The sequence below is a fragment of the Astatotilapia calliptera genome, chromosome 23, assembly GCF_964374335.1.
Source record: "Astatotilapia calliptera chromosome 23, fAstCal68.1, whole genome shotgun sequence".
Classification (NCBI taxonomy): Eukaryota; Metazoa; Chordata; class Actinopteri; order Cichliformes; family Cichlidae; genus Astatotilapia; species Astatotilapia calliptera.
The window spans coordinates 48,611,360-48,637,376 of record NC_137443.1 but is presented as its reverse complement, the minus strand read 5'-3'; the positions used below and the strand labels follow the sequence as shown (position 1 = coordinate 48,637,376).

The window sequence follows — 26,017 nt, the reverse complement described above, 5'->3', positions numbered from 1 at the left end:
TCCCCTTTCGGGTCTTCAGCAATACACAGATACACAAATTATTTTATGTCAGTTTTGGGGACTTCAGCAGCAGACACATACACAAGTTATTTTAAGTCACTTTTGGGGACATTACCTCCCTTTGGGGTCTTCAGCAATACAGAGATAAACCATTTTATGCCACTTTTGGGGACCTTACTTCCATTTGGGGACTTCAGCAGCACACACATACACAAGTTATTTTAAGTCACTTTTGGGGACATTACTTCCCTTTGGGGTCTTCAGCAATACACACATACACTAATTTAATTCAGTTTTGGGGATATTACTACCCTTAAAGGTAAGAAAGTAAGAACATTATAAAGTTCCAATTTAACTACCCAATCTAACAATAATCATTTTGCAATTAAGTATGTTAAATTCACAACATCCAAGGGATTTGAAAGAACTTAAAATTAAAGTCTCTATTTATCTTGAAGAAATCAAAACTTTGTCCAACTCCTTGTGTAATAGAATAATTTAAATGTTCTACTGCATTTATTACTACTGTGTTGTTTTGGGAGTTTACATGCACATCATTTATGCAGAGAAACTTACAACAACAACAAAACAACAACAAAACACCTGTACCATTGAGTGCTTGCTACTAGCAAACCTTAAAGCAAGAAATTTACTTCCAAAAATGTTCACTGTGAAGAAGTCCCTGGTCCCCTGTCTTCATCTTGATCTGTTTTCATATTCCCTTGTGTTTTTGTTGCCTCCATACCGGAAAGAAGAGACTCACTCTCATTGCTTGAGGAATCTGGATTTTGCAGATCAAATTTTTGTGATGTTTCAGGCATTTCTCATGATGCTACTGCAGCTTGGTTATTCATGACTAAATAAACATAAATTAAATAAGCAAACATTAGACAGTAACCTAGTTTTTATATTTTATTTAAATGAAAAAAGACAAATCTAATTTCAACTATAAATGGTTACCATACATAATTAGTACATAAATAGTAATGGTTAATTTCATTTGCAGAAACTATCCAAACTTTGAAGCATACAACACATTGCCCTTTTCACTGACTGCCCCAACCCCACTTGCACACAAACTATTGCTCACAAGCACTCTGATTGTATTGGACACTGTTGTTTATGTAAGATTGTATTGTCTTGTACATAAGACTTTTGCTTTGTTTTTATCTTTAAGTTGTTCATTGTACACTGAGGGCCGTGGGAGCATTGCAATTTCAAATTCCTGTCTATGATCTGTACACATGGGTTTAGACAATAAAGCTGACTTTGGCTTTGACTTGAGTCAAGCTCTGCAGATATCTCTAAGGTCCAGTCAAACACGCTACATAAGCAAATTTTTCCTGCTTGTATCCAGGATATAATTTTTTCTGTCATGATCCATATCTAATTACCATAGTCTTACACAGTGTTTACACAGCTCTTAAAGAGACTTTGGTGAGAATTAAGTTTTATGTCCCAATTTTGCATACTGCCTAAAAGGTATTAATGTTGAAATTTAAATTTAGCTCAGCCAAATTTTGGATCCATGCGCCATTCAACAGAAATTCAAGAAACATCTCAAATATGTTGCAACACCAGTATCAAAAAATTTAGAGTAATTTATGTCAAGCTGCATTTCAGAAAGCAAATATGAACCTAAAGTGCTCCATTATTCTTATGTAAGTGCTTCACATCGTGCCAAATGATTCTTTAAAAAATATTTAAAATATTTGTATCATAATTACATCAAATATGACTCTTTTGTATTTTCTAGTGTGCTCTTTATCCTTTGAAAATATAATCTACTTTCTAAGAAATAATCCACTAATTTCTATTGTTTAGTAGAAAATAGCAGTTTATTTATATAAAACCATTCATGCAATAGAATGTTGAAAAAGGTTTTCAACAACGATCAGTATATTAATAGAAATCTTACACTACAATGATATAAGGGTTATGTCACTTTTGGGTACAGTGGAAATCTTTGCAATTCCACACACTTCCACTAGGGGAAACATAGATTTATAAACAGATTGAGAAAAATTTGGGGGGCAAGGTAATAAACAAAAAATGTCACTTTTGGGGACAGGTGAGAATTTTGGATTAAAATATGTTTTAGAGCATGCTGGACGTTGTTAGAGGTAAATGTAATTGGGGACGGTGGTTTTGGTCCCCAAAGGGAGAGGTGTCCCCAATTGACTGGTGTGTGAGCTGATAGAAGTCTCCAATTTTGACTTTGACACACACACACACTTTAATAAAAGAAACAAAATGAGAAAACCTGGGTATGTAGTAACACAAGTAGTTGAAAGTCATTATGGTTTAAGAGGTAGGGAATAAAAGTAGGTAAAACTACAAAGATAACCTATAAAATTAATAATTCCTTACATGAAGTACCCAGTAGTTTACGCCAAAATTTTTAGTGATCACAATGGAGATGATGTCCACATCATCCAGGTTAAATTTGATTTTGTTCTTCATTCTACATATTTCACATATAAGGTTCAGTACATGCCAACTTGTAAATGGAAGAAATGGAAAAGAGGGCTTTGTTATCCTACCCTGGAACGCTGCCAAGTCATTGGTTCAGGTATGTGAATGACACCTGGGTGAAAATCAAACCACAATTCTCTGATCACATTAACTCGGTGGACCATCACATCAATTTCACCAGGGAGGATATGAAAAATGACAGGCTAACCTTCTTAGACTGTGAGTAATGGGGAATATTTCATGTGTTCATAAACCAACACAGAGATCTGTATTTAATTTTGAAAACTTTTAGTGACCCCTTATGTATCAGGAGTATCAGAACATGTGACATCGAAGGTAACACTGTTGCACTACGGGATAGCACTAAAAATAGAGGGTCTACAATGGGTTCTCTTGAAAGGGAATTCATGACGTGGGAAGCAAGTTCCTGACAAGGGTGCCAGTGGTCACCTCTTTTCTTGGTGAGGCTTGTGCCAGCTCCGGAAAAGACATCCAGTGGACACTGAAAGGGAAAGGAAAGACATGTAGGAGTAAGGTTGAGAAAGAAATCACTGTACATGGGGCCGAAGATCAGCCAGGAGAAGACGTAACTCCTGCACATCAACAAAATAAAGGAGCCAGTACAGGTTTAAGAAGAGGCAGACAATGACGATAATGAATTTACATATCCTGTAAATGTCAGGAGGTATGGGGAAGACACCAAAGCCCAAATGAAGAAATCCCAGGAGGCCTTCCAGAGAGCTGCAGCCATCTCTGTTAAAACCAAGATCAGGACATTCACATCTAATGTGAAGTTCATTTTGCTGTATAGGTCTGAACCCTGGAAAGTCATCAAAACAAGCTCTAACTGGCCACAGACCTCACCAACAGATCCTCTGCCATCCTCTGTAGTTCAGTAGAGCGACAAGTTCATACCTGTGGATGAGGGCGTACTGGGAGCCTATAGTTAGGATAAGAAAATGGCCAAACCCACCTTGTAGATGAACCACTCAAATGTTAATTGACTGACCCATATGGAAAAGAAATAGAAAAAACTTATAAAAGACTTGCATAAGATATGGCCTACTTTATATAGTGAATCATAAGATAAGATAAGATAAGATAACCTTTATTAGTCCCACACGTGGGAAATTTGTTTTGTCACAGCAGGAAGTGGACAGTGCAAAAGTTATGAGGCAAAAATTAGAATACAATAAGAATAAATACAGTACACAACTGTACAGAATAGAATAAAATACTATATACAGTAGAATAAAATAAAATAAATATACAATAAGATAAAAATAGAATACAAATACAAATACTATATACAACTGAGTAAAAATACAACGATGACAGAAAGGATTATTGCACTTAGTATTATTGCATATGTATGGATGTGTGTGCTTGATCAGTTAAAGTCTTTATTATGGAGTCTGACAGCAGTGGGGAGGAAAGACCTGCGAAATCTCTCCGTCCCACACCGTGGGTGCTGCAGCCACTGAAGGAGCTGCTCAGTGCTGTCACAGTCTGCTGCATGGGGTGGGAGACGTTGTCCAACAGAGATGACAGCTTAGCCACCATTCTCCTGTCACTCACCACCTCCACTGGGTCCAGAGGGCATCCTAGAACAGAGCTGGCCCTTCGGATCACCCTGTTCAGTCTCTTCCTGTCCCCAGCAGAGATGCTGCCGCCCCAGCAGACCACGCCATAAAAGATAGCAGAAGCCACAACAGAGTCATAGAAGGTCTTCAGGAGTGGGCCCTCCACTCCAAACGACCTGAGTCTCCGCAGCAGGTACAGCCTGCTCTGCCCTTTCCTGTAGAGGGCGTCTGAGTTATGAGTCCAGTCCAGTCTATTGTTCAGATGAACACCAAGGTACCTGTAGCTGTCCACAGCCTCAATGTCCATACCTTGGATGTTCAGTGGTTGCAGTGGAGAATGCTTGTGCCTGCGGAAGTCTACCACCAGTTCCTTGGTTTTACTGGCGTTGATCTGGAGGTAGTTCAGCTGGCACCAGTCCACAAAGTCTTGGGTCAGACCTCTGTACTCCTTGTCGTCCCCATCAGTGATGAGGCCGACTATTGCAGAGTCATCAGAGAACTTCTGCAGGAAGCACTGGGTGGAATTGTGGGAGAAGTCTGCAGTGTAGATGGTGAAGAGGAACGGAGCCAGAACCGTTCCCTGTGGGGCCCCCGTACTGCAGACGACCCTGTCCGACACACAGCCCTGAGTCCTCACATACTGTGGTCGGTCGGTGAGGTAGTCCAGGATCCAGGTAGTGAGGTGATGGTCCACTCCAGAGTTCACCAGCTTGTCCTTTAGAACCGAGGGAAGAATGGTGTTGAAGGCACTGGAGAAATCAAAGTCATATCAGGCTTACATGATTTACTCATGAAAGTGGCCACTTTCTCATTGCTTTCATATATTGTTTTAGTAAGTATCCAAAACATACAAGTTTCATTATATAATTTTTCAAGGGATCTTATATCTGTTTTCACTCTTGTATGCTTTTCATACAAGTTTCACACAAGACAGATACAAACTTTATAAGATTTATATATATCTTTTCCATATGGGGAAACACATGAGAAAAGTAAAGATGAGGATGCCCCAAGCAGAGATGGAGGTGACTCTCATCGATACTTTAAAAGCTGCGAGCCAAACTTTGGAGACAGCCAAAAACAACAACCAGAGACTGTTAAAGCCCAACACTGATTAAAGAGGGTTAAGCTAGCTGATAAGAGTAAGATAAGACAAGATACCTTTATTAGTCCCACGAGTGGGAAATTTCATGCTAAGGCTGCCGACCTATTGCACGCAATGGCGGTCCCATCTTACCCTCTGATCATACATACATTACACAAACATCACATGGGGAAGACAGGTCAGAGAGGTATAACAATGGAAAATGTACCACATGAGGAAAGATAAGGAGAAAAAAAATAACTCCCCCCAGACTGAGCTCCAACAGGGAGATCAGTCTGAGAACAGAAAAAACACCTCTGCACATAGCACATGAAAAAAACTCTTAATACACCAAAGAAACACATGACAAGCAGCAGGGGTGGGTAAAGGGTGAGAGACAGCCAGTGTAGACAGCACATCCGGGCCTGCAGCCTGTGCGCTGGTCTCCTTGATCCACCGTCAGCATCGGAAGGGAATAAGCGTCGAAGGCGTTTGGAGGGGGAGGAGGGATGAGAGTACAGCTGGCGCCGAAGGGGTATCCGCATGAAGTGATGGTGGTTTTTACTTTAGTGCGAACAACTCATATGAATTTCAAAGCTGTTCTAACAGTCCGACACTGGTCTCTGAATCTCCTGTTGGAGAGCCGCGAGCTTCTCCATGATGTTATCAAACTTACGCTCCGTGAGTACATGTTACAACTGGGCAATGAAAATGTGAAGTAGACATCGTAAAAACACGAATATTTTATCAAAATTCCCCCCCCCCCCCCCCCCCCCCACCTTTCGGTGAAAGAACTCTAGTCTGCTCATTTAAACTAGGTTCATTATCTAAGGCACAACAGCAAATGCACGATCTGCCCTCTATTCTGCCTCTCTTCTCACAAAACCTGCAAGTTTCTGCCCTCAGGTCTCACACTCTTTAGCACTTTCTCAGGCTGTGACACCTGAAATCTGTGTTCAGTCTCATTTAGTCTCTCATCTCCTCCAAAAGGGCAACAAACTGTCAAGACTACCAAAGCAGGTAGGACTCAAACAATAATGAGTGGCAAAAACTTTATGTACCCAAATACACTTTACGAGGCGAATGCAGGGAGTCAAGTCAGTGTATATATATTTTTTTTTTTCCCAGTAAAAATTCAAGTACTGAAGCAACACTTTTAGTTCATTAAAAGTGAAAAGTACAGATTCTGAAATGTACTCAAATAAAGTAGAAAATAGCTCCTTTAAGAACAATTCAAAGAATGTACAATACAGGCCTGAAACACTGGAAACTCTGTTTCTCCTAATCCCTGATCCTGTGAGTATTACCCTTCAGGCAAACAGAGCTGAGATGGAGCAGTGGAGGGGACTCACCCAGCTCTAACTGCTGCTCAGTCCTCCGGATGTTGGTCCTGCTCCCTCTGAAGGTGTGCTTGCTAGGGTAGCCCTCCAGTCAAGTCAAGAATATCCACAATTTAGACTTTTTGAATGCAGAATATTTTATTAAAGCAGTTTAGTAGAAGGAAAGAAAAAGCCGCTAATAAATAATCACAGAATGAAATTAAGAATTAAACTCTAAGCTATAGGTTGTTTTGAGAGGAGAGGTTGAGAGAATAGTGGCGGCTTGACCATGACATACTTATCTGTTCCATGTAGATGTTGTCCAACAGGAAAGCAGCATCCCCTGGAAATTTAATGCCCCAGGAATACAGCAGTAAATGGTAAACTGAATGATTTTAAATAGCACTTATCTACTCTCCCTGAGCACTCAGTGCTTTATACATCATTCCCCATTTACCCATTCACACAAGTACTTTCTACTACCTTCTTCTTAGGTACTTTTTTACACATTCTTACTCTGATGGGTACATTGGAGAGCAACTTGGGGTTAAGATCTTACCCAATGATATTTGACAGATGACATCTAATCACCTGATGTCCAGCCACACCACATGACCCTCTCTCTCTGTGACCTTATTTCTATGATTTGAATCAATATTCAAGCTTTAAAAAAATCACTTAATTACATTTTGTAAGTTGTACTTCAACATGATTTATCAACAACTATCGCATATGAATATTCAGCCACATATGAGTATACTTTCCTTCATGCTTCCAATGACTGGATTTCAATTCAATTCAATTCAATTTTATTTATATAGCGCCAAATCACAACAAAAGTCGCCTCAAGGCGCTTCATAGATACAGAGAAAAACCCAACAATCATATGACCCCCTATGAGCAAGCACTTTGGCGACAGTGGGAAGGAAAAACTCCCTTTTAACAGGAAGAAACCTCCGGCAGAACCAGGCTCAGGGAGGGGCGGCCATCTGCTGCGACCGGTTGGGGTGAGAGAAGGAAGACAGGATAAAGACATGCTGTGGAAGAGAGACAGAGGTTAATAACAGATATGATTCAATGCAGAGAGGTCTATTAATACATAGTGAGTGAGAAAGGTGACTGGAAAGGAAAAACTCAATGCATCATGGGAATCCCCCGGCAGCCTACATCTATTGCAGCATAACAAAGGGAGGATTCAGGGTCACCTGGTCCAGCCCTAACTATATGCTTTAGAAAAAAGGAAAGTTTTAAGCCTAATCTTAAAAGTAGAGATAGTGTCTGTCTCCCGAATCCAAACTGGAAGCTGGTTCCACAGAAGAGGGGCCTGAAAACTGAAGGCTCTCCCTCCCATTCTACTTTTAAATACTCTAGGAACAACAAGTAGGCCTGCAGAGCGAGAGCGGAGCGCTCTAATAGGGTGATATGGTACTACAAGGTCATTAAGATAAGATGGGGCCTGATTATTTAAGACCTTGTATGTGAGGAGCAGGATTTTGAATTCAATTCTGGATTTAACAGGAAGCCAATGAAGGGAAGCCAAAACAGGAGAAATCTGCTCTCTCTTTCTAGTCCCTGTCAGGACTCTTGCTGCAGCATTTTGGATTAGCTGTGGTTTGTGGTAGTAGATTTGGTGTGTGGTAGTAACATGTAAATGAACATTTTTTTTAATTATCTGAATATATATGAGTGCTTGTGTATAAATACACAAACAATACACACATGCTTTCAATTGTTTAATTTAAGTGATCTAGTAGCTCTGTTTGGAAGTTCAGTTAATGCTAGAAATGTGTTTTGGAGTTTGTACGTGCATTGTCTCTAGGGGCCACCATATATATTTATATATAAACATATATAAATAAAACCACAGGGTTTTTTACATTAGTAATTCCTTTTGTGCATAATTTTATATTGTTGTTAATAATAAATTAATTAAAGCAACAAAACAACCTGAAGAGCCGGTTCTCTAAAACGAGCCGGAAATCCCATCACTAGTCCATGCCGACGTCCATTGCTAAGAGGCTGGTAACAGCAGAGAAAAAGACCCCTTGCAAACGGAAGCAGATGGGGAAAGGCAAAGCAGCAGCACTTCTGTTAGCAGAGCATAGAAAAGCCATAGCAACCCTGCTGTAAAGCTACTGGCTGCCCACTAAGGCCCACACTTCCTGCAATGCAAAATGAGTGTTTTACTATAAGAAAACCAAACCATAAAAGACAGATTGTGACAAATCGGAGTTACGTACCAATTAAACGGCGTCACTCGATTTATGAACAGAGTGGCTCATAGGAGGCTTCTGCAGCTATGACATATAAACAACATTGGTTCACTACCGAGTGAAACAATGTACGCACTGCACCGAATAAACACATACCAGCCACGATGGAGGCTTCAGGAAGGTAATCCACGGGTGATCTCTGTAACACAAACACCACAATCAACACAAGTACTGCCAATTCAGGCTTAGGCAACAACGATATGTACGCAGCTCCTACCTGCAACACCGGGGGAAGTCAGGTGACCGAAAGGAGACAACAGGTACATGATTCGGGGATGCTCAGACGGCCACTATTTATACTAGCGCCTCCTAATGCGCCTGACTAAAAGTAGGATCAGCCAGAACATTTAATATTCATCTTGCCACATACAGTAACAAAGTATTTGTACTCACTTTACTTACCATCTCTGCTGACTACCAGTGCTTTCTCCACAGAGGAACAAAGGGTAAACAACAAACCAGGACACAGTGATAGAATAGAATAGAATAGAATAAACCTTTATTATCCCAAGGATGAGAAATTGGGTGCTACACGGCTCTTATAGCAAGGGGAATATAAAACATAAAAGGAAGACACAAGTGGTCCTTTATACAAGCAACTGAAGTTCGTATATACAGGTAACAATGTACAGAAATATGTATGAAATGTACAGTGACCAAACGAGCTGATGAGTAAGATAACTATGTTAAACTGTGTTATAGAGTCCAACAGCTGCTGGTAATAATGACCTGCAGTAGCGCTCCTTCCTACACTTTGGGTGTAAAAGTCTACTGCTGAACGAGCTGCTCAGTGTCTCATGCAGGGGGTGGGAGGTGTTGTCCATGAGGGATGTTAGCTTAGACAACATCCTCTCCTCCCCAACCCAATTATAATTCTGATCATTTATCAGCACATATCCATATGTATAAAAACAAAGCTGACACTGTGAGACTTGATCAGAGGTGTGATCATCACAGCAGAGGCCTTTGTGTCAAAGTCACTGAGGATCAAACAGAAACACATGAAGCAGATTTTCCTGTTCTGGCTTTTTATAGCAGATAACCTTCAAAATATTCTGCAGTCCATCAAAAACTGAAGCAAACCATGAATCAACATGTGAACATGAGCTGATGCTGCTGAAGTGAAGCAAAGTTACAGAGGTTTGATTACAGACACAGCTGAGAGTTTGTAATCTGTCATCATTTTAAAAGGTTTACATTTCTTCAGTATATCCACATTTGCAGCTGCTACCTCAACCTCCACTTGTCCAACACAACTGCTGTCCACTGCCTCCATGACATTGTGATTTTGCTGTTGGTCTTCTGTCAGATCTTCATCAATCACTTCTGCACGGGGCACACCTTCAGACTCTGCAGCTGCATAACGAAAGCCTGTAAGATAAAATTAGACATAAGGTAAATGTACACCAATATTCCAATGACAGGTGTGTGATTCATCTGGAAGTTATGTGCGGATTAGTGTACAGTGATAGCAATTTAGTATGTTTTTAGAGGGGGGGGGGGGGGGGGGGGGTTGTTTACCTCCGATGGGTGCTCTTTTTCACTTCCGTTGCGTACGCCTTGAGTGCCGGTCCGAGTCTGATACAGGTATGTCGTCATGCCCCATGTGCAGTGTTGGTGCCCAGTCTGGATTTGTTACATCCATTTCATATGCTGGTTTGCCTGCAATAATGCCAAATCATAAGCTACTCAGTCGACATGATGTGGTTCTGCAGCATCACACATTAGCATGTTTTATCTCATTATCTATGACCTCAGCACGTTGAAAATCACACTAAAAGCCTTTCAAGAGTGATATGAATTAATTTAGAACTCACCGGAAAGAAAATGCCGTGAGCAAACCAACAAAAAGCTGGGGATTGCAGAGAACTCGATATCCCCTCGTCTCACCGCTGCAATCCAAGCCTGACGTCTTTGTTTAGTAATATCGGATACATGGGATCCCTCACGTTGCCTCCAGGATGGAAAACGATGAAAAGAGAGCCCGTTATCCAGCTTCTTGCCTTCACGATCGTGTGATCTAACGTTGCAACCGACAACACAACACGTACGATCCATAGCTGAAATGGTATCCTTTGGCTGGCCTACTGTCATGGCGGAAGGGGGCATGACCCATCTCCCGTGACATCACGCTCCAAAGCCCTATAGGTGGGAAAATGTACCATGTCGACCAATCAAAAATGATATGGAAACATGACATTTGGTTGTTTAGCAAAAGGGGGAAGTTTTAGGAGTGACCGGCAAGAGAGAGCGAGTGAGCGAAAGAGAGAGAGAGTTTTGATACGTGAGAGATTTGTGACGTTTACCGTGTTTGGTCTCAAGTTAGTTTGTTGTCTTGTGTATTTAGTGTGTAGCTGTTGTTTTGTTTTGTGTGTCAGTTCTACTAGTGATCGTCACAGTTGCTGCCTTAAAGCCAACAAAGGCAGATTGCAGTGTAAACGCTGAGTGACACACCTGCTGTCAGACCTGCAGGTTTATCCCTGTGCTGTTCTCATATGTGTTAGAGTGACACAAACTATTGTTTGACACCTGATTGTTCTGTAAATAGTTTGAAATGATTATATGAAAAACGTCTGAGCCTTGGCTGCATTTTTTGGTAAATAGTACCATATAACTTTGTTGTTTGCAAAACGTGTGCGTATTTTTAAAAGTGTACAATCTCTATTTGCATTTCAAGTTATGAAGATGATTCGTTAAACATGTGTGTGGTTTTTACAGTCAAAATATCACTTTCTACTTGTATTTTAAATTTTGTCTGAATTTAGATAAATTGTGCTGATACAGTTGGTCAAAATGAGAAAATAACAGATAAACTGTTTTTAAAGGTAAAATATAGAGGCCACATCAAAAGTAGTCAAGAAGGGTTAAAGGCTAAAAGCAAAGTTGTCACCAAGTACTGTTTATATTTGTGTGTATTGCTGGGGTTTTTTACATTAGTAATTCCTTTTGTGCATAATTTTATATTGTTGTTAATAATAAATTAATTAAAGCAACAAAACAACCTGAAGAGCCGGTTCTCTAAAACGAGCCGGAAATCCCATCACTAGTCCATGCCGACGTCCATTGCTAAGAGGCTGGTAACAGCAGAGAAAAAGACCCCTTGCAAACGGAAGCAGATGGGGAAAGGCAAAGCAGCAGCACTTCTGTTAGCAGAGCATAGAAAAGCCATAGCAACCCTGCTGTAAAGCTACTGGCTGCCCACTAAGGCCCACACTTCCTGCAATGCAAAATGAGTGTTTTACTATAAGAAAACCAAACCATAAAAGACAGATTGTGACAAATCGGAGTTACGTACCAATTAAACGGCGTCACTCGATTTATGAACAGAGTGGCTCATAGGAGGCTTCTGCAGCTATGACATATAAACAACATTGGTTCACTACCGAGTGAAACAATGTACGCACTGCACCGAATAAACACATACCAGCCACGATGGAGGCTTCAGGAAGGTAATCCACGGGTGATCTCTGTAACACAAACACCACAATCAACACAAGTACTGCCAATTCAGGCTTAGGCAACAACGATATGTACGCAGCTCCTACCTGCAACACCGGGGGAAGTCAGGTGACCGAAAGGAGACAACAGGTACATGATTCGGGGATGCTCAGACGGCCACTATTTATACTAGCGCCTCCTAATGCGCCTGACTAAAAGTAGGATCAGCCAGAACATTTAATATTCATCTTGCCACATACAGTAACAAAGTATTTGTACTCACTTTACTTACCATCTCTGCTGACTACCAGTGCTTTCTCCACAGAGGAACAAAGGGTAAACAACAAACCAGGACACAGTGATAGAATAGAATAGAATAGAATAGAATAGAATAGAATAGAATAGAATAAACCTTTATTATCCCAAGGATGAGAAATTGGGTGCTACACGGCTCTTATAGCAAGGGGAATATAAAACATAAAAGGAAGACACAAGTGGTCCTTTATACAAGCAACTGAAGTTCGTATATACAGGTAACAATGTACAGAAATATGTATGAAATGTACAGTGACCAAACGAGCTGATGAGTAAGATAACTATGTTAAACTGTGTTATAGAGTCCAACAGCTGCTGGTAATAATGACCTGCAGTAGCGCTCCTTCCTACACTTTGGGTGTAAAAGTCTACTGCTGAACGAGCTGCTCAGTGCTCAGACAGTCTCATGCAGGGGGTGGGAGGTGTTGTCCATGAGGGATGTTAGCTTAGACAACATCCTCTCCTCCCCAACCTGCTCGATGGACTTCAGAGGACAGTCCAGGACACAGCTGGCCCTCCTGACCAGTTTGTTGAGTTTCCCTCTGTCCCTCTCTGCCATTCCACCACTCCAGCAGACCACAGCATAGAAAATAGCAGACGCCACCACAGTGTCAAAAAACATCCTCAGGAGTGTCCTCTTCACCTCAAAGGATCTCAGCCGCTGTAGCAGGTGGAGACGACTTTTTGTCCCTTTTTGTAAAGTGCATTTGTGTTTGTGGACCAGTCCAGTTTGTTACTGAGGTGAACTCCCAGCTTCCTCCTGTAGCTGTCCTTTGCCCTCCTTATCTCTCTCCTTAGCTCCTTCTGGACTCTCCTCATTTCCTCTCTGTTTCCAGATCTGCATGGTGCATGTTTAAATAAGGAAGGTTTATTAATCAAAATAATGTATTAATTAAATAGACGTAACAACGTTTTTTTCACATATTCAAAGCACCACAATGGTAGCCTGATATCCTGCAGAACTGTCACAGGATATTAAGCATAAGCTGGAAACTTAGCTCTCTCGAGTGGGCAAACATAATGAAGCAGTTCATTTAATTTGTAGATTCAAGATGCTTTACATATTTTGGCCACCAGATGTCACTGAAGAGGACTCTGTTGCTTCTAGTGTTGAACCGTTTTTCATTACAAGCTTCCATGCTTCAGAAAGCTTTATCTGACATTACTAGCAGAACAAATGCAAGCAAAACAGCAAATGAGAGACTGCTATTATGGTAGGCCAGGGAAGTGGCAGATTCACAAAAAGGGACAGAGAACAGAGAGACAGAAAAATAATGAAAAAGACATGAGCTCTGAAGGAGGTCGACATGGTGATGAAGCAGTTAGAACTTATGCTTCACAGCCAGAAAGTTCTGGGTTCAAATCCCAGCTGAGACATTGCTTTGCATGTTTAATTCAGTACCTGAAGCCCACTGATGCCCCACAGTGGAAGTGAGTGCCTTGACACAGAGCTCATATCTGTCTCAAGGCATCATCTGATCTCTTTATGGACATACAGTACTGTGCAAAAGTTTTAGGCAGGTGACAAAAAGTGTTGTAAACTTTGAAAAATGGAAATGTTAATCATTTATTTTCATCAATCAACAAAATGCAGTGAATGAACAAAAGAGAAATCTAAATCACATCAATATTTGGTGTGACCACCCTTTGCCTTCTTTGAGGTACACTTGCACACAGTTTTTGAAGAAATTCAATTGATACAGCGCCAAATCACAACAACAGTTAAGGTGCTTTATATTGCACAGTAGATCCTACATTAATACATACAGAGAAAAACCCAACAATCATATGACCCCCTATGAGCAGCACTTTGGCGACAGTGGGAAGGAAAAACTCCCTTTTAACAGGAAGAAACCTCCGGCAGAACCAGGGTCAGGGAGGGGCGGGGCCATCTGCTGTGATTGGTTGGGGTGAGAGAAGGAAGACAGGATAAAGACATGCTGTGGAAGAGAGACAGAGGTTAATAACAGATATGATTCAATGCAGAGAGGTCTGTTAATACATAGTTACAGCATTTTTTCACACCTGCCTAAAACTTGCACATTACTGTACATGTGCATCACAATTTATTGGTCACAGGCATAATATTCTCAAACGTTTTCCGTGTCTATTGTAGAATATTGAACGTCAGTATGGATATCTTTAGCATCCACAGTAATTATATGTTTTGCTATCACTTTAGACAGAGGTAGATATGCAAATAGATTTATGGAAGTGTTACATTTGTTGTAGTTCCCATCTTTAAGTGGATTTAGATCATAGACATTTGCCCTCTAAACCATGGGATATGGGCTGACCATCATTTGACCTGGTTAAACTTTTGACCTTTAGCAAATAAGCTGTAGATACTGATTAAATGTATTTACAAATAAATAAATAAAACCAAAATGTTACTCCACAAAAACAGTATTGACATCTACAGTCCCAGATTACTACCAGGAGCTTCCGGATTAAGTTTGATTCTATGTTTTGGAGTTTGAGGGTTTATTTTCTTTTGAACAATGAGTCTAAAATTCACTTCGAAGGCCCAGCAGACATCAAAGAAATAGTTTGGCTTATTTTTAAACATCTAAATTTTTAATTTCAAATGCAGAAACAAAAAGACATGAGACCTAATAAGTGAGATGCATAAACTTAACAATGTTAAGAAGATTCCAATCTCCTAAATCCTCTGCACCCAGCTGAGCACCAGTGAAAGGTCACTATGAGCATCTGCTGTGCAGCACAAGCTGTAGGAGGGGACAGACATTTTCAACACTTCCACTAAGTTAACACTGTCAATCAAGAAGATTTATAAAGTTCAGGCTGTCTTTGCTGACGATTAAGCAGGGTACAGTCACGTTTGGATGGCTCCATCTATCAACCACTAAAAGTGAAGCAGATATGCACTGGGTCATCCTTCTTCTTGTCACACCATAAAAGTATCCGGGTGTGTACATAAGTCTTCACCATGTTTGCCATCGAGGATTTGCTTGACACTTTGCAATGACCCTCCAGCAAAAGAAGCTTTTCTTGATGTTTATAAATCAATGATATTACACGCTACATTATGAACGACAAGCAGTCCTCGACACACAGAGCACGGCAAGAAAAATTGTCATGTAGGTTAATGTTTTACAACGAAATATATGCACTGTATATAGGCTATATTTTAAACTTGATTAAGTGATCCATGTGCATCAAATAAATTATAAATAAAATGAAAACAGACTAAAAGTTGAGCAGCTAGTAACTGAATCTAGTCACCATAGCTAGTGATTTGATAAGACATTTCATTTGAATATTCAACTAAATGACTTCCCTCAAAATGGTTTTGAAATATGCAGACCTATTTTGTGCATTACATTTTTACATAGGTCTGCGTGTACTATCCATCCATCCATCCATCTTCATCCGCTTTGTCCGGGGCCGGGTCGTGGGGGCAGCAGCCTAAGCAAAGAGGCCCAGACCTCCCTCTCCCCAGCCACCTCCTCCAGCTTATCCGGGGGAATACCAAGGCGTTCCCAGGCCAGCCGAGAGATATAATCTCTCCAGCGTGTCCTGGGTCTGCCCCGGGGCCTCCTCCCGGTGGGACATGCCTGGAACACCTCACCCAGGAGGCGCCCAGGGGGCATCCTTGTCAGATGCCCGAACCACCTCAGCTGGCTCCTTTCGATGTGGAGCAGCATCTGCTGCTCCACATCGAAAGGAGCTGCGTGTACTGCGAAAGGAGCTGCGTGTACTGTAGGGCTGCTAATTCTGCTTCACTATGGACAGTTTATTTTTAAGAGTCCTCCCTGGCTGGCAGGGTTGGCTTCTGTCTCTCTGGTTTGATTTTCTTACGCTCCTCTCTTTTGACTGTTGCTTTTGTTATTTGTGCCAGTGGGTGGGACTCATCCTGGGTGTAAATATATGACAAGGACCCATCACACACACAGGTAGCATTTTTGGACCACAGTCTTTTTATTTGGCCTCATGGAAACAACAATAATAATGACGACCTTACAGTGGAGACAACTCCAGCTCAGTCCTGCTTCCTCTGTTCCCAGCAGTCTTCTAAACATACAGGGCCTCATCAGGAGATTAGGCCCAGCTGCCCCATCAGGCTCCCTGGAACTGTCCTCAGAACCCACTGCACCACCCCTCCTCTGCAGCGGAGGAGGGGTGACCAAACCTCCGTCACAAAATACCTCAGAGTACACACTGACGGTAAACTGGACTGGGATAATAACACCACTGCGTTCTGGAAGTGCCAGAATCGTCTCTGTTTTCTGAGGCGGGTGAGGTCCTTTAACATCTGTCAGACAATGCTCAGGATTTTCTATGAGTCGTTTGTGGCCAGTGACATCCTCTATGCTGCTGTATGCTGGGGCAGCAGTTTGAGGGTCACAGATGCCAACAGACTCAATAAACTGATCCACAAAGCCAATAATGTTGTGGGGATGCAGCTGGAATCTCTTAAGGTGGTGTCAGAGGGGCAGATGTTGTCCAAGATAAGGCCGTGCTGAATAATACCTCCTTATTTAATTTAAGTTACTGTTCTTAATTCTCTTAATTTCATTCTTTCTTGAGCTCTCAGCGAAGGCGGTCGCACTTTCTCCTCTCCTCCTCACCCTTATCTTCCCTGCTTAGCCTCTATGTCCTTGTCTTGTCTTGTGTGCATTTACTTTCCCTGGAACAGTCTCTCACTGTCGTTCTCTAAAACCTAAAAGAGAATTATGGATTTGATCAACTGGTCTCTGAATGCTATTGACACCCTTTAACGAGAAGTCTGGGCTCGGGAGAGCCCGAGTGCCCTGGAGGGACTTTCCCTGCCGGTTACACGATGGACGGGTGGCAGAACTGGAGGACCGTGTGCCTGGCGGGACTGTCGATCGAGGACGCTGAAGATATCTACCTATTCGGAACCATGATAACAGGGTTCATGCTGATCGGCGTTGGCTTAGCCCTGGTTTATCAGAGAAATAAGAGAGCGGAACCGGCTGTTCAAACCCCCACAAGGCTGCCCGCTGGATTCGAAGCGACGGGACGAGGCGCGACCTCTCACAACGAACGTAATATGGTCAACACCTTGGAGACGCTTACAGCTGCTGTGAAGGCTCAAAACAACACCATTGAGCGTATGAGGGGAAACATCAGAGAAAGGCCTGCTCAAAATGAGACCCTTGAGCGACAGTTGGAAAACATCGCGGAACGGCTCACTGCAGCTGTGAGGTCTCAGAATCAAAAGACTGACAACACCATGGAACAGAAGCTTGATACCATCATGGGGAGGCTCGCGGCTCTTCAACGGGAGATCGAGAGACCAGTGTCAGAGTGCTAAATTCGAGCTGCTCACAAAGGAGAAATCAACAATATTCTACATTTGGACACCACGGCGCCAGCTGCTAGGCCCAAGGCTGGAGCCCACCAAAACAACTCCCTGATAACGACTGTGTGATGACTATTCTTCCCGTCCCATGAAGGACACCTGGATTGGCTGGAGGACTGTTTACTTAGCCTGATAGAGCGAAGGACACTGTCTCAGCTGAACTATGGACACGCACACACACATACACTTACACTGATAAGCACGCACTCATCCCCCTCCCTTCCAAACGCCTTTGATGCTTGTTTCCTGCGGGGGAAGGCAGCGGGTCTGCGTGCCGCGCTGAAATGGTAGCATGGTGCAGGACGACTGCTGTGTTCCTTCGAATCACCCCCCACCCCCCTATCCATCCCCTGTGGCTTGTCATGTGCTCTAATGTTGTGATGTGGACATTAATGTGCTCTCTGTGCAGAGGAGTTTTTTTGTTTCCTGTTCTCATGCTGTCCTCCCATAGGTTGCCCAGCGTGTGAAGAGGTCTCTTTTTTTCCTCTTGTACTTTTCCCATTGTTGTGTAATTTTTTCAGTGTTATTCTCTGCAACACTGCCGATCTCCGACTGTATTCCCATGTGATGTCTTTGTTGTGTGTGTAAGTCGGGGGGGGGGGGGGGGGGGTCCTATTCCTCTGTGGGGCAACCTGCACATGGCCAATAAAGCACTCATTCAATTCAATTCAATTCAATTACTGTCTTGGAGCAACTATGACCACTTTTGTGCTTCCGGTATGATGGCGCCTGTGTTTGACTTTGCCGCTGCAGTTTGTCTCGCACTGCTCTAGTGCTGTTCTTTTCAGCCTTCCTGTTCTCCCTTTTTGTCACTGATGTGTTGGCTGCCTTAGTCTATGATCACCTGACGCTGCTATCTATTCGATCCTCGATGGTGGGTCTGGATACCTCATCCTCCTGCGATGGGATATTCCATCCTCTGCTGCTGGTGTCTGGATCTTCGTCAGATGTCGCCAATGCTACCTTTTTGGGCCCACACAAATCGTGGAGGAGGAGAGGAAAAAAAGCAGGCATCCAGGTGAAACTTAGACTTTTCTGGAAGCGAGAATAAGCTGGGAAGCGACGCTGAGCATTTCTGGTCACCTGTGCTCAGACAGTTTGTACGGAGGGTTACTTTTCTTCCTTGTCCCTGCTTGATTATGTCGGGCCTGGACCTATGAGACTGTGCTTGCTCAGGAGTGTTCATCCAGACTGGCCTTCTGTCCTCACAGTGAGTGGAATTTACAAGCGTCACGGATCAAACCCTCAGTTTTTATGTCCCCTAAATCGGGCCATTTCTGTTAATTATTCAACTTCTAGCTCGCTGAGCATGGCGCTCATTAATGCCCGATCAATGACAAATAAAAACGTTCTTGGTGAACGATTTTATTTTTTCCAAAAAATTTGATTTCTTATTTCTAACTGAAACCTGGCAGCGTGGTGGTGACTATTCATCCCTCATCGAACTTTGCCCGGGCGGGTACTCCTTCATCAGTCAGCCTTGGACGTCTGGTCGAGGAGGAGGTCTCGCTGCGTTGTTTGTAAGCTGGTTTCACTGTCGCTCAGTAATGGTCAGAAATTTTTAACGATTTGAATTACAGCTGGTTAAAATTGGAAATAAAGATCCGTTTTGCTGTACTGTAGTGTATCGTCCACCTGGCCTAAACAGCATGTTTTCAAAGGAGTTCGGTGACTTTTTATCCTCCACCTTGAAGCTGACCAGACTGGTAATAGTCAGGGATTTTAATATGCAGACTGACGATGACTCTGACCTTTTTGCCGGAGTTTTCCTTAGCGTCATGTATTCTTTTCATTTTACACAGCATGTGTCTTGTCCCACACACACCAAAGGACACACTGGGCCTTGTTTTTACCTTAGGATATACCATTGATAAACAGTCTTTTGCATTTTATGTTTTGTTGAGCTGTATGTCCAGATTTTGCTCTTTTACACCCTCTGGTGGTAAAGTATAGAGGGTTTAGTTGTTTGCAGTTTGGGTCTCCACCCAGTCACTCTTTTTGTTAGTGCACAAAGTGTCTGCATGCTGTAGCTCACGGTTAGCTCCACACATGGAGAAAGTGATGTTTAAAGTTAGAGAAAGTTCTAGCTCATTGTGAGGCGGGGCTAGGTTTGACAATGAGCTCACCCGAAACCTTGGCTGATTGTGACCTACACCCATTTTCACACATTGGCTCATATGATTAGGTAGAGTATCATTATGGGTCCATTGTCCCTCTTGGTGGGTTACTCCCACAGAGTTTAAATCTGGGACTCTCCACCATTTGACCCTAGAATTGAAGAAGCTTCTCGGATGAGAGGTGAAACGTCTTCAAGCAACTTAAAGAAGTCCAGACGCTTTTCTTTGCAAGCTCCTTAGACTGCAGTTTAACTAATTGGTGTGTGTTATCTGGCTTCGTGGATAGACAGAGCTGTCATCTGCATAGCAGTGACTCACAACTTTATGTTTCTAATGATGCTGCCAAAGGGAAGCATGTATAATGTAAACAGGTCCTAGCACTGAACCCTGTGGAACTCCATAATTAATCTTTTTCTTTCTTCTTCTTTTTTTTGCCTGTCCCATTTGTTTTTTTAGCCATCAGAATTGATGTCTGAAAGCCAACAAAGATACCCAACGGATTTACTTTGCCAAGTGGATGATACGGCCTTGCTGTTTTGGTCCATTTGATCGACCTCTGTTGTTATTATTTATTTATTTTTATTTTCAGTTATTACAGATGGGACAGACATGACTGGGGGATAGGAAAGGGAGAAAGAAAGAGGGAGAGAAAGAGAAACAGAGAGGAAGAGGGACAGTGAGAAAGGGCACTTAAAAGGAGAAAAAAGTCTCCCGGATCACCTGTTGAGAGAAAAATAAGAGAAAACAAGCGAAAAAATAGAGTAACTGTCATGGTCCTGGGCCACGTTGGCCCAGTATTCTTAGTTTTTGTGTGTTTTGTATTTTGTTCCCTATTTATGCCTTGGTTCCTAGGTTGTTTAGTTAAGATGTTCCTTATTTGGTTACCTCCTGTGTGCCCCTGTGTATCTGTGAGCCCTCGTCTCTCCTTGTGTTTTATTCCATGTTTTCCCCAGCCCGTTATGTCTGTGTTCTCCCCGTGCTCTCTCTCCTCCTGTCTGAACCTCCGTGCACTTCCTGTTTTACTTTGACAGTCTCTCGTCAGTATGCGTCATGTTGTGTTCACTCCTGCCCTGTCTCGTTATGGTTATCTGTGTCAGCTGTGTTCCCCGTGTGTTCCCACTTCCCTCGTTAACCCTCTGTGTATTTATGTCTGCGTCTCCCTCAGTTCGGTGTCGCGTTCTCCCTCATGACTGTGTGCCCTGCCGTGTGTTTCCTCATAAGGCCGTTCCTTAGTACTTCCCAGTTTAGTTTCATGTTATTTTGTATCGCTGTTATCTTTTGTCATCGTTTGTCAGCAATAAAGCTGTATTTTGAGTTCAGTCCTGTTTTCCCGTGAGTTTGCGTTTGGGTCCTATTTCCTGCCTGCCACAGAGCCAGACTATGACAGTAACATCACCATCGCACCATCGCATTAATCGAGCTAACAGTAAATAACAGTAAATACTAAATATTGAATGTTTTTTGCAGCACGCAGGGCCGACAGCGCACAATGTGCTTTGAGGTAGCAGCCAAGAAAGATGTAGTTTGTATCTGTGAACACCCGTGTGCACACCTGGGTGGATCAGCGTGCTTGTATTCAAAAGGTTTCTCCATAATTAACCTCAGTGTGTGAAGAGGACTCTCCATTTACATGAACAAACTGGAGTCTTTTAGATAGATATGATTCATGGTCCGTGGGAGTGTCTGAGGTTTTTTCCACCTGTGGTAGTTTGTCTTCTGTTCTAGCACCTCACCCGGGCTCCATCTGCGAGCAATCAGCGGGAGGGCTTCTTAAACCGGTGCAGCCTGATACTCCTTGCCAGTTCATTATGCTTTCCATGGCAGTAACTAGGCAGCTCTTCAGAAAACCTTTCGTACCCGTTTTCCTCATGTAACCGTGTTTTCCCTGTGTTCAGAGGTTGCTGCTTCCCACGGTTTGGACTCACCTGGAGCTGCGTTTTCTCTCTCCTCCTTGCCTGCCTGCCCACACTCTGGCTGTAGTGCTGCTGTCAGTGAAACCCTCTGCACTCTCGAAATACCGTGGACCTCCCCTCCTCAGAGCTTTCAAAGCACAGACCTGCAAGTAAGGAAAACAAATTCATCTCAGTTACCTGCTCTAACCAGAATCACATTCCCTAATATTTTCTGCTGCATAATAAACACTCTTGTAAATAGACACACTACGCAGTTTGGTGTCTGCATAAGTGCTTGTGTGATTGGGTGAATGTGGCATGTTGTATAGAGTACTTTGAGTGCTCCGGGAGAGTAGAAAAGCGCTATATAAGAATCAGTCCATTTACCATCTCTGTGCCTTCTTTTTCCATTGTTTCTCACACACAGAGCCAAATTACAGTGTGGCTGATCATGAGTTGTTGACAGTGAAGCTGGCACGGGAGGAATGGAGGCAACTATTCATGGTCTGAATACCAGGTGGGTATTGTTCGTCGCCTGTTTTAATTTCACCATAACTTACCGCCCACGGTCACAAAATCTCAAGCCTAATGTCTTTTCATGTCAATACTCCCCCAATGACACTTCAGTACTGCTATCACACTTGTCAACCAGTCCTATTCAAGCCACACCCTCTACAGCATCCTAGTAATGTCTCATAAGTTGTATTGACATTTCTTCCTTAGATTGCCATTTAAAAGCACTTTTTAACCACTGAGACAAATGTCAATGATCCATATGAAACAATGTCATTCCCCTCTGTAACATGAGGAACAGAAGAGACAGTCTTGCTTTAATGGGATTTGCTGCTGTGGTTTTGGTTGTGACTCTGGAACTGGTGGGGTGAGCAGAGAGAGGGATGGGGGCTAGGGGGATTACATTGTCTTATCGATCTGACTTCGACTGTGGAAAGGGAGGAGTCACAAATCAGCAAACCTACCAACACCACCATTTAGAGATTTCTCCTCCAATTGTCACATAGTCTTACCTTGCAGGGGGAAAAAACCCATCAGCATCTTAGAGGTCATTGTGTAAACCTTTTTACATCCCTTTCGTACTCTGAAAAACACTCAACCCCTGTAACTGTTTCTCTGCCAATGGCCCAATTAAACACGTGCACTTCGTTGTCAGTACCTAGAAACTGCCAGAGGTCTGGGCTATGATCCTTCTAATAAAACATCTTCAAATAGCTTGGCTGAGGCCCCTACAGAAAGGTTGACAAAGGTGCTGATACATGAATAGTGCCATCAATTATTTAGCAAGAGGTGAATATTTCAGATAGACTGGGAATACAGGTCAGATCCCATGTATGTTTGCAGGATAAATATTTAAAGATCAATATGTTATGAGTGTGAAAGACAGCAGGGAGGCCTTGGGGAAATAGCAGGGAAGTAGGAATGAAAGGCAAATAATGACTTGGAGGGGGTTCAGCCACTTAGTTTCACTGTAGAATTCATCCTCAACCTGAGAACAAAGTGTGTTCTTCTTTTGAACTAAATCTGTTTCGCATGGAGCAGCAAGGCAGCCAGCAGACATGTGGGGCTGTCAGTGAAACATGTAGGTGGAAAACCACTCCCTGTTAGAGTTATGAATGCATATATTAAGAGCCAAGCGTCAGGAAACTGGTAAAGGGAGAGACACGCAATCAAGTACACACACAAACACACACAGAGCAAATAAGGATCACGGCAGTAACCACGCTGGCACCATCTTGAGTGAAACACAGCTAAAATAGTCTTTTCTAAGGAAAGTCACACAACAGGGCCAAGATGTGAAGCTATTTCACAGCTCTAATGGATAAAAGAAGGTGATTAAGCTGCCTGGCTTTGTCACATTGTTATTGGCGAGGTGTTGAAAGATTTATTTTTATTATTTTATTTTATTTATTATTATTATTTTATTATTATTTATTATTTATTTTATTTATTTATTTTGTTCAATCAAAAATAGGGTGTGTATATATGTATTTTCTGGCTGCTCCCGTCTGTATGCCAAATATCATGGGTGCAAGTTGCTCTCCAATGCATCCACTGGAGTATGAATGTGTGTGACTGTTAGATAGAAAGCACTTACCTAGAAAAACCATAGAAAACGGGTGAATTAGGTGAGTTTGAGTGCTCAGGTAGAAAAGTGCTATATAAGAACCAGTCCATTCATTTGCTGTCTGTTGTGTGAACCACACTTCAAATGTCCAAACCAGTCTTCACCAGTAATTTAGATACGTCACATTTCAGTGTATCATTTTTGTATTTAAGGGGGAAATAATCAAGATGATAGCTGTCTTACTGGTCAACAGAGAGCTGTTTTCTGGAATTACTGGTTTAGCTAAGTTCCTAGTCTCTCACCAATGGCCATATGATATGACTACTGACTGAAAAAATGACATAACAAATACAAGCAGTGGAAATTAGCTTTCTTGGAGGTAGAACGGGAGTTACACCATGCGCCTTGTAAAGGTGGAATTGTGATTTAACACAGGTGTTATTCTAGAAGGGAAACCCTCCTCTAAAACGGACGGAGCAGTGGAGCAGCCAAGGGAATGCACTGAATTAAAAATCATAAAATATAATTTATTATACAAAACAGTTAAAAATGCAAAAGCAATTAAAACAACCCTGGCCAGGGAAAACTCACAATAAAAATCAATAAAACATAAACATTAAAAGTCCAGTGTTGTCTGCCACGGTATAAAAGTCACTACAAGTTAAGATCCAGCCAATCAGAGTGGGCAAGGAAAAACGGCGGCGGTGGCGGCGCAGTCCTGTCAGCGTTTCCGCTTCAGAGTGCTGGAAGAGAGGGGCAGCGACAGTCACTGTTCTTTATAGTGGCTACGGTTGATTATAGTGGGATAAGTCGCGAGACTTACCCCGGATAGGCAGAGCTCTTAACTCTGCCCGCCGCTTTCTTGTAGTACGCCAATCGGCACCAGCCCATCTTGCTGTGGCAGGTAGGGCGCTGTCCCTCTGGCCACTGATTCCCACCGTGATCTGGCCTCCAGTTATCCAGCAGCTGAACAGCTCCCTCCGCTTCTCTGCTCGCTGACGTCGTCTCCTCCCAAGTCCTGCATGGCAACCTTCACCGGCCCCCGTCCGGGCTTGCGGCCGCCACCACCTGACACAGTTCACTCCACCATTTTTGCCACCTTGTCTCCCATGCCTCTGTCTCACAAGCCTCTCTCTCCGTGGTCTGCCAGGCTCTCTTATTGGCCTCTGGGACCTCCCAGGTGTGTCAGGTTCATAATCAGGGAGGGGCGGAGTCTTTCCAGGACAAGTCACCAATGAATACAATAAAAACATGCAATAAAACCCATAAAAGTAAAACACTTTACAATATTAAAATGTTACAAAAAGTAAAACACAGCAAAACATGCACAATAAAAAACCCCCAGGTAACTTGTCCCTTTCCACCCCGTGACACGCCTTGCAAATGACTGTCCAAGGGTAACTCCACATCGAGAGGAGCCAGTGTTTCAGAAACGTATAAACAAGAGGAGACCCCAGGGCAGACCAAGATGTGCCAAAGAGACTATGTCTCTTGTCTGTTTCCTAATGGAAAGGCCAAAAGACCTATAGGAGAGACATGACTGCTGCTCCTGGATAAACAGTATAAACTGGCCATCATTCCACCCAGACAGTTCTGGGAATCCCTCAGAATAACTGAGCAATCAGAACATATGCTCACAAAAACCTGGACTTGCATAAAGTAGTCGGAAATTGATGACTTAAAGTCAAGGACCTACACTTCAGAGTGTTCATGACTGCATATTTAAAGTGACACATTTTTCTCTAAAAGATCCCAGCAGGGGAGGATGAAGACTTTCTGACTAATCGGTCACAATGCGTGAAGGTGAACCGTGTACTGTCTGATGTACTCTCCTCTTCTACTGGATCTCCCCCGGGTTGCTGTCTTTCACCCCTTCTGTTCATTCTGTACACGAATGAGTGTCGCAGTATTTTCACGAACAGACACATCCTCAAGTTTTCTGATGACACAGTAATCGTCAGTCTTTTTGTGGGGGACGAGTCAGGCCATGGGCAGGTTGGAGATGACTTTGTGGCTTGGTGTGATGAGTCCTTCCTTTCACTGAATGTGTCAAAAACTAAAGACATAAGATTTTAGAAAGTCCTCTTGTAG

At 42.7% G+C, this 26,017-nt stretch overlaps 3 long non-coding RNA genes across 6 annotated transcripts; 1 reads left to right on the top strand and 2 right to left on the bottom strand.

Moving 5' to 3' along the window:
- Positions 1-6,402: 6,402 nt before the first annotated feature.
- LOC145424568 (uncharacterized) lies at positions 6,403-9,057 on the bottom strand. Its single transcript, XR_013905647.1, has 5 exons — positions 8,952-9,057; positions 8,831-8,873; positions 8,702-8,758; positions 8,409-8,623; positions 6,403-7,498 (listed from the first exon to the last, which is right to left on the bottom strand). It is a non-coding gene; the product is annotated as an uncharacterized LOC145424568 (long non-coding RNA).
- A 165-nt stretch (positions 9,058-9,222) lies between these two features.
- LOC145424401 (uncharacterized) lies at positions 9,223-12,376 on the bottom strand. 4 transcript variants are annotated; one of them, XR_013905467.1, is made up of 6 exons: positions 12,280-12,376; positions 12,159-12,201; positions 12,030-12,086; positions 10,552-11,951; positions 10,256-10,396; positions 9,223-10,105 (listed from the first exon to the last, which is right to left on the bottom strand). It is a non-coding gene; the product is annotated as an uncharacterized LOC145424401 (long non-coding RNA). The 4 variants fall into 4 exon arrangements; XR_013905468.1 differs by having other exon boundaries at positions 10,552-10,876; positions 12,280-12,351; XR_013905469.1 differs by lacking the exon at positions 12,030-12,086 and having other exon boundaries at positions 10,552-10,876; positions 12,280-12,346.
- Positions 12,161-22,363, top strand: LOC113015895 (uncharacterized). Its single transcript, XR_003271177.2, has 3 exons — positions 12,161-12,322; positions 21,850-22,016; positions 22,274-22,363. It is a non-coding gene; the product is annotated as an uncharacterized LOC113015895 (long non-coding RNA).
- The last annotated feature ends 3,654 nt before the right edge of the window (positions 22,364-26,017 follow it).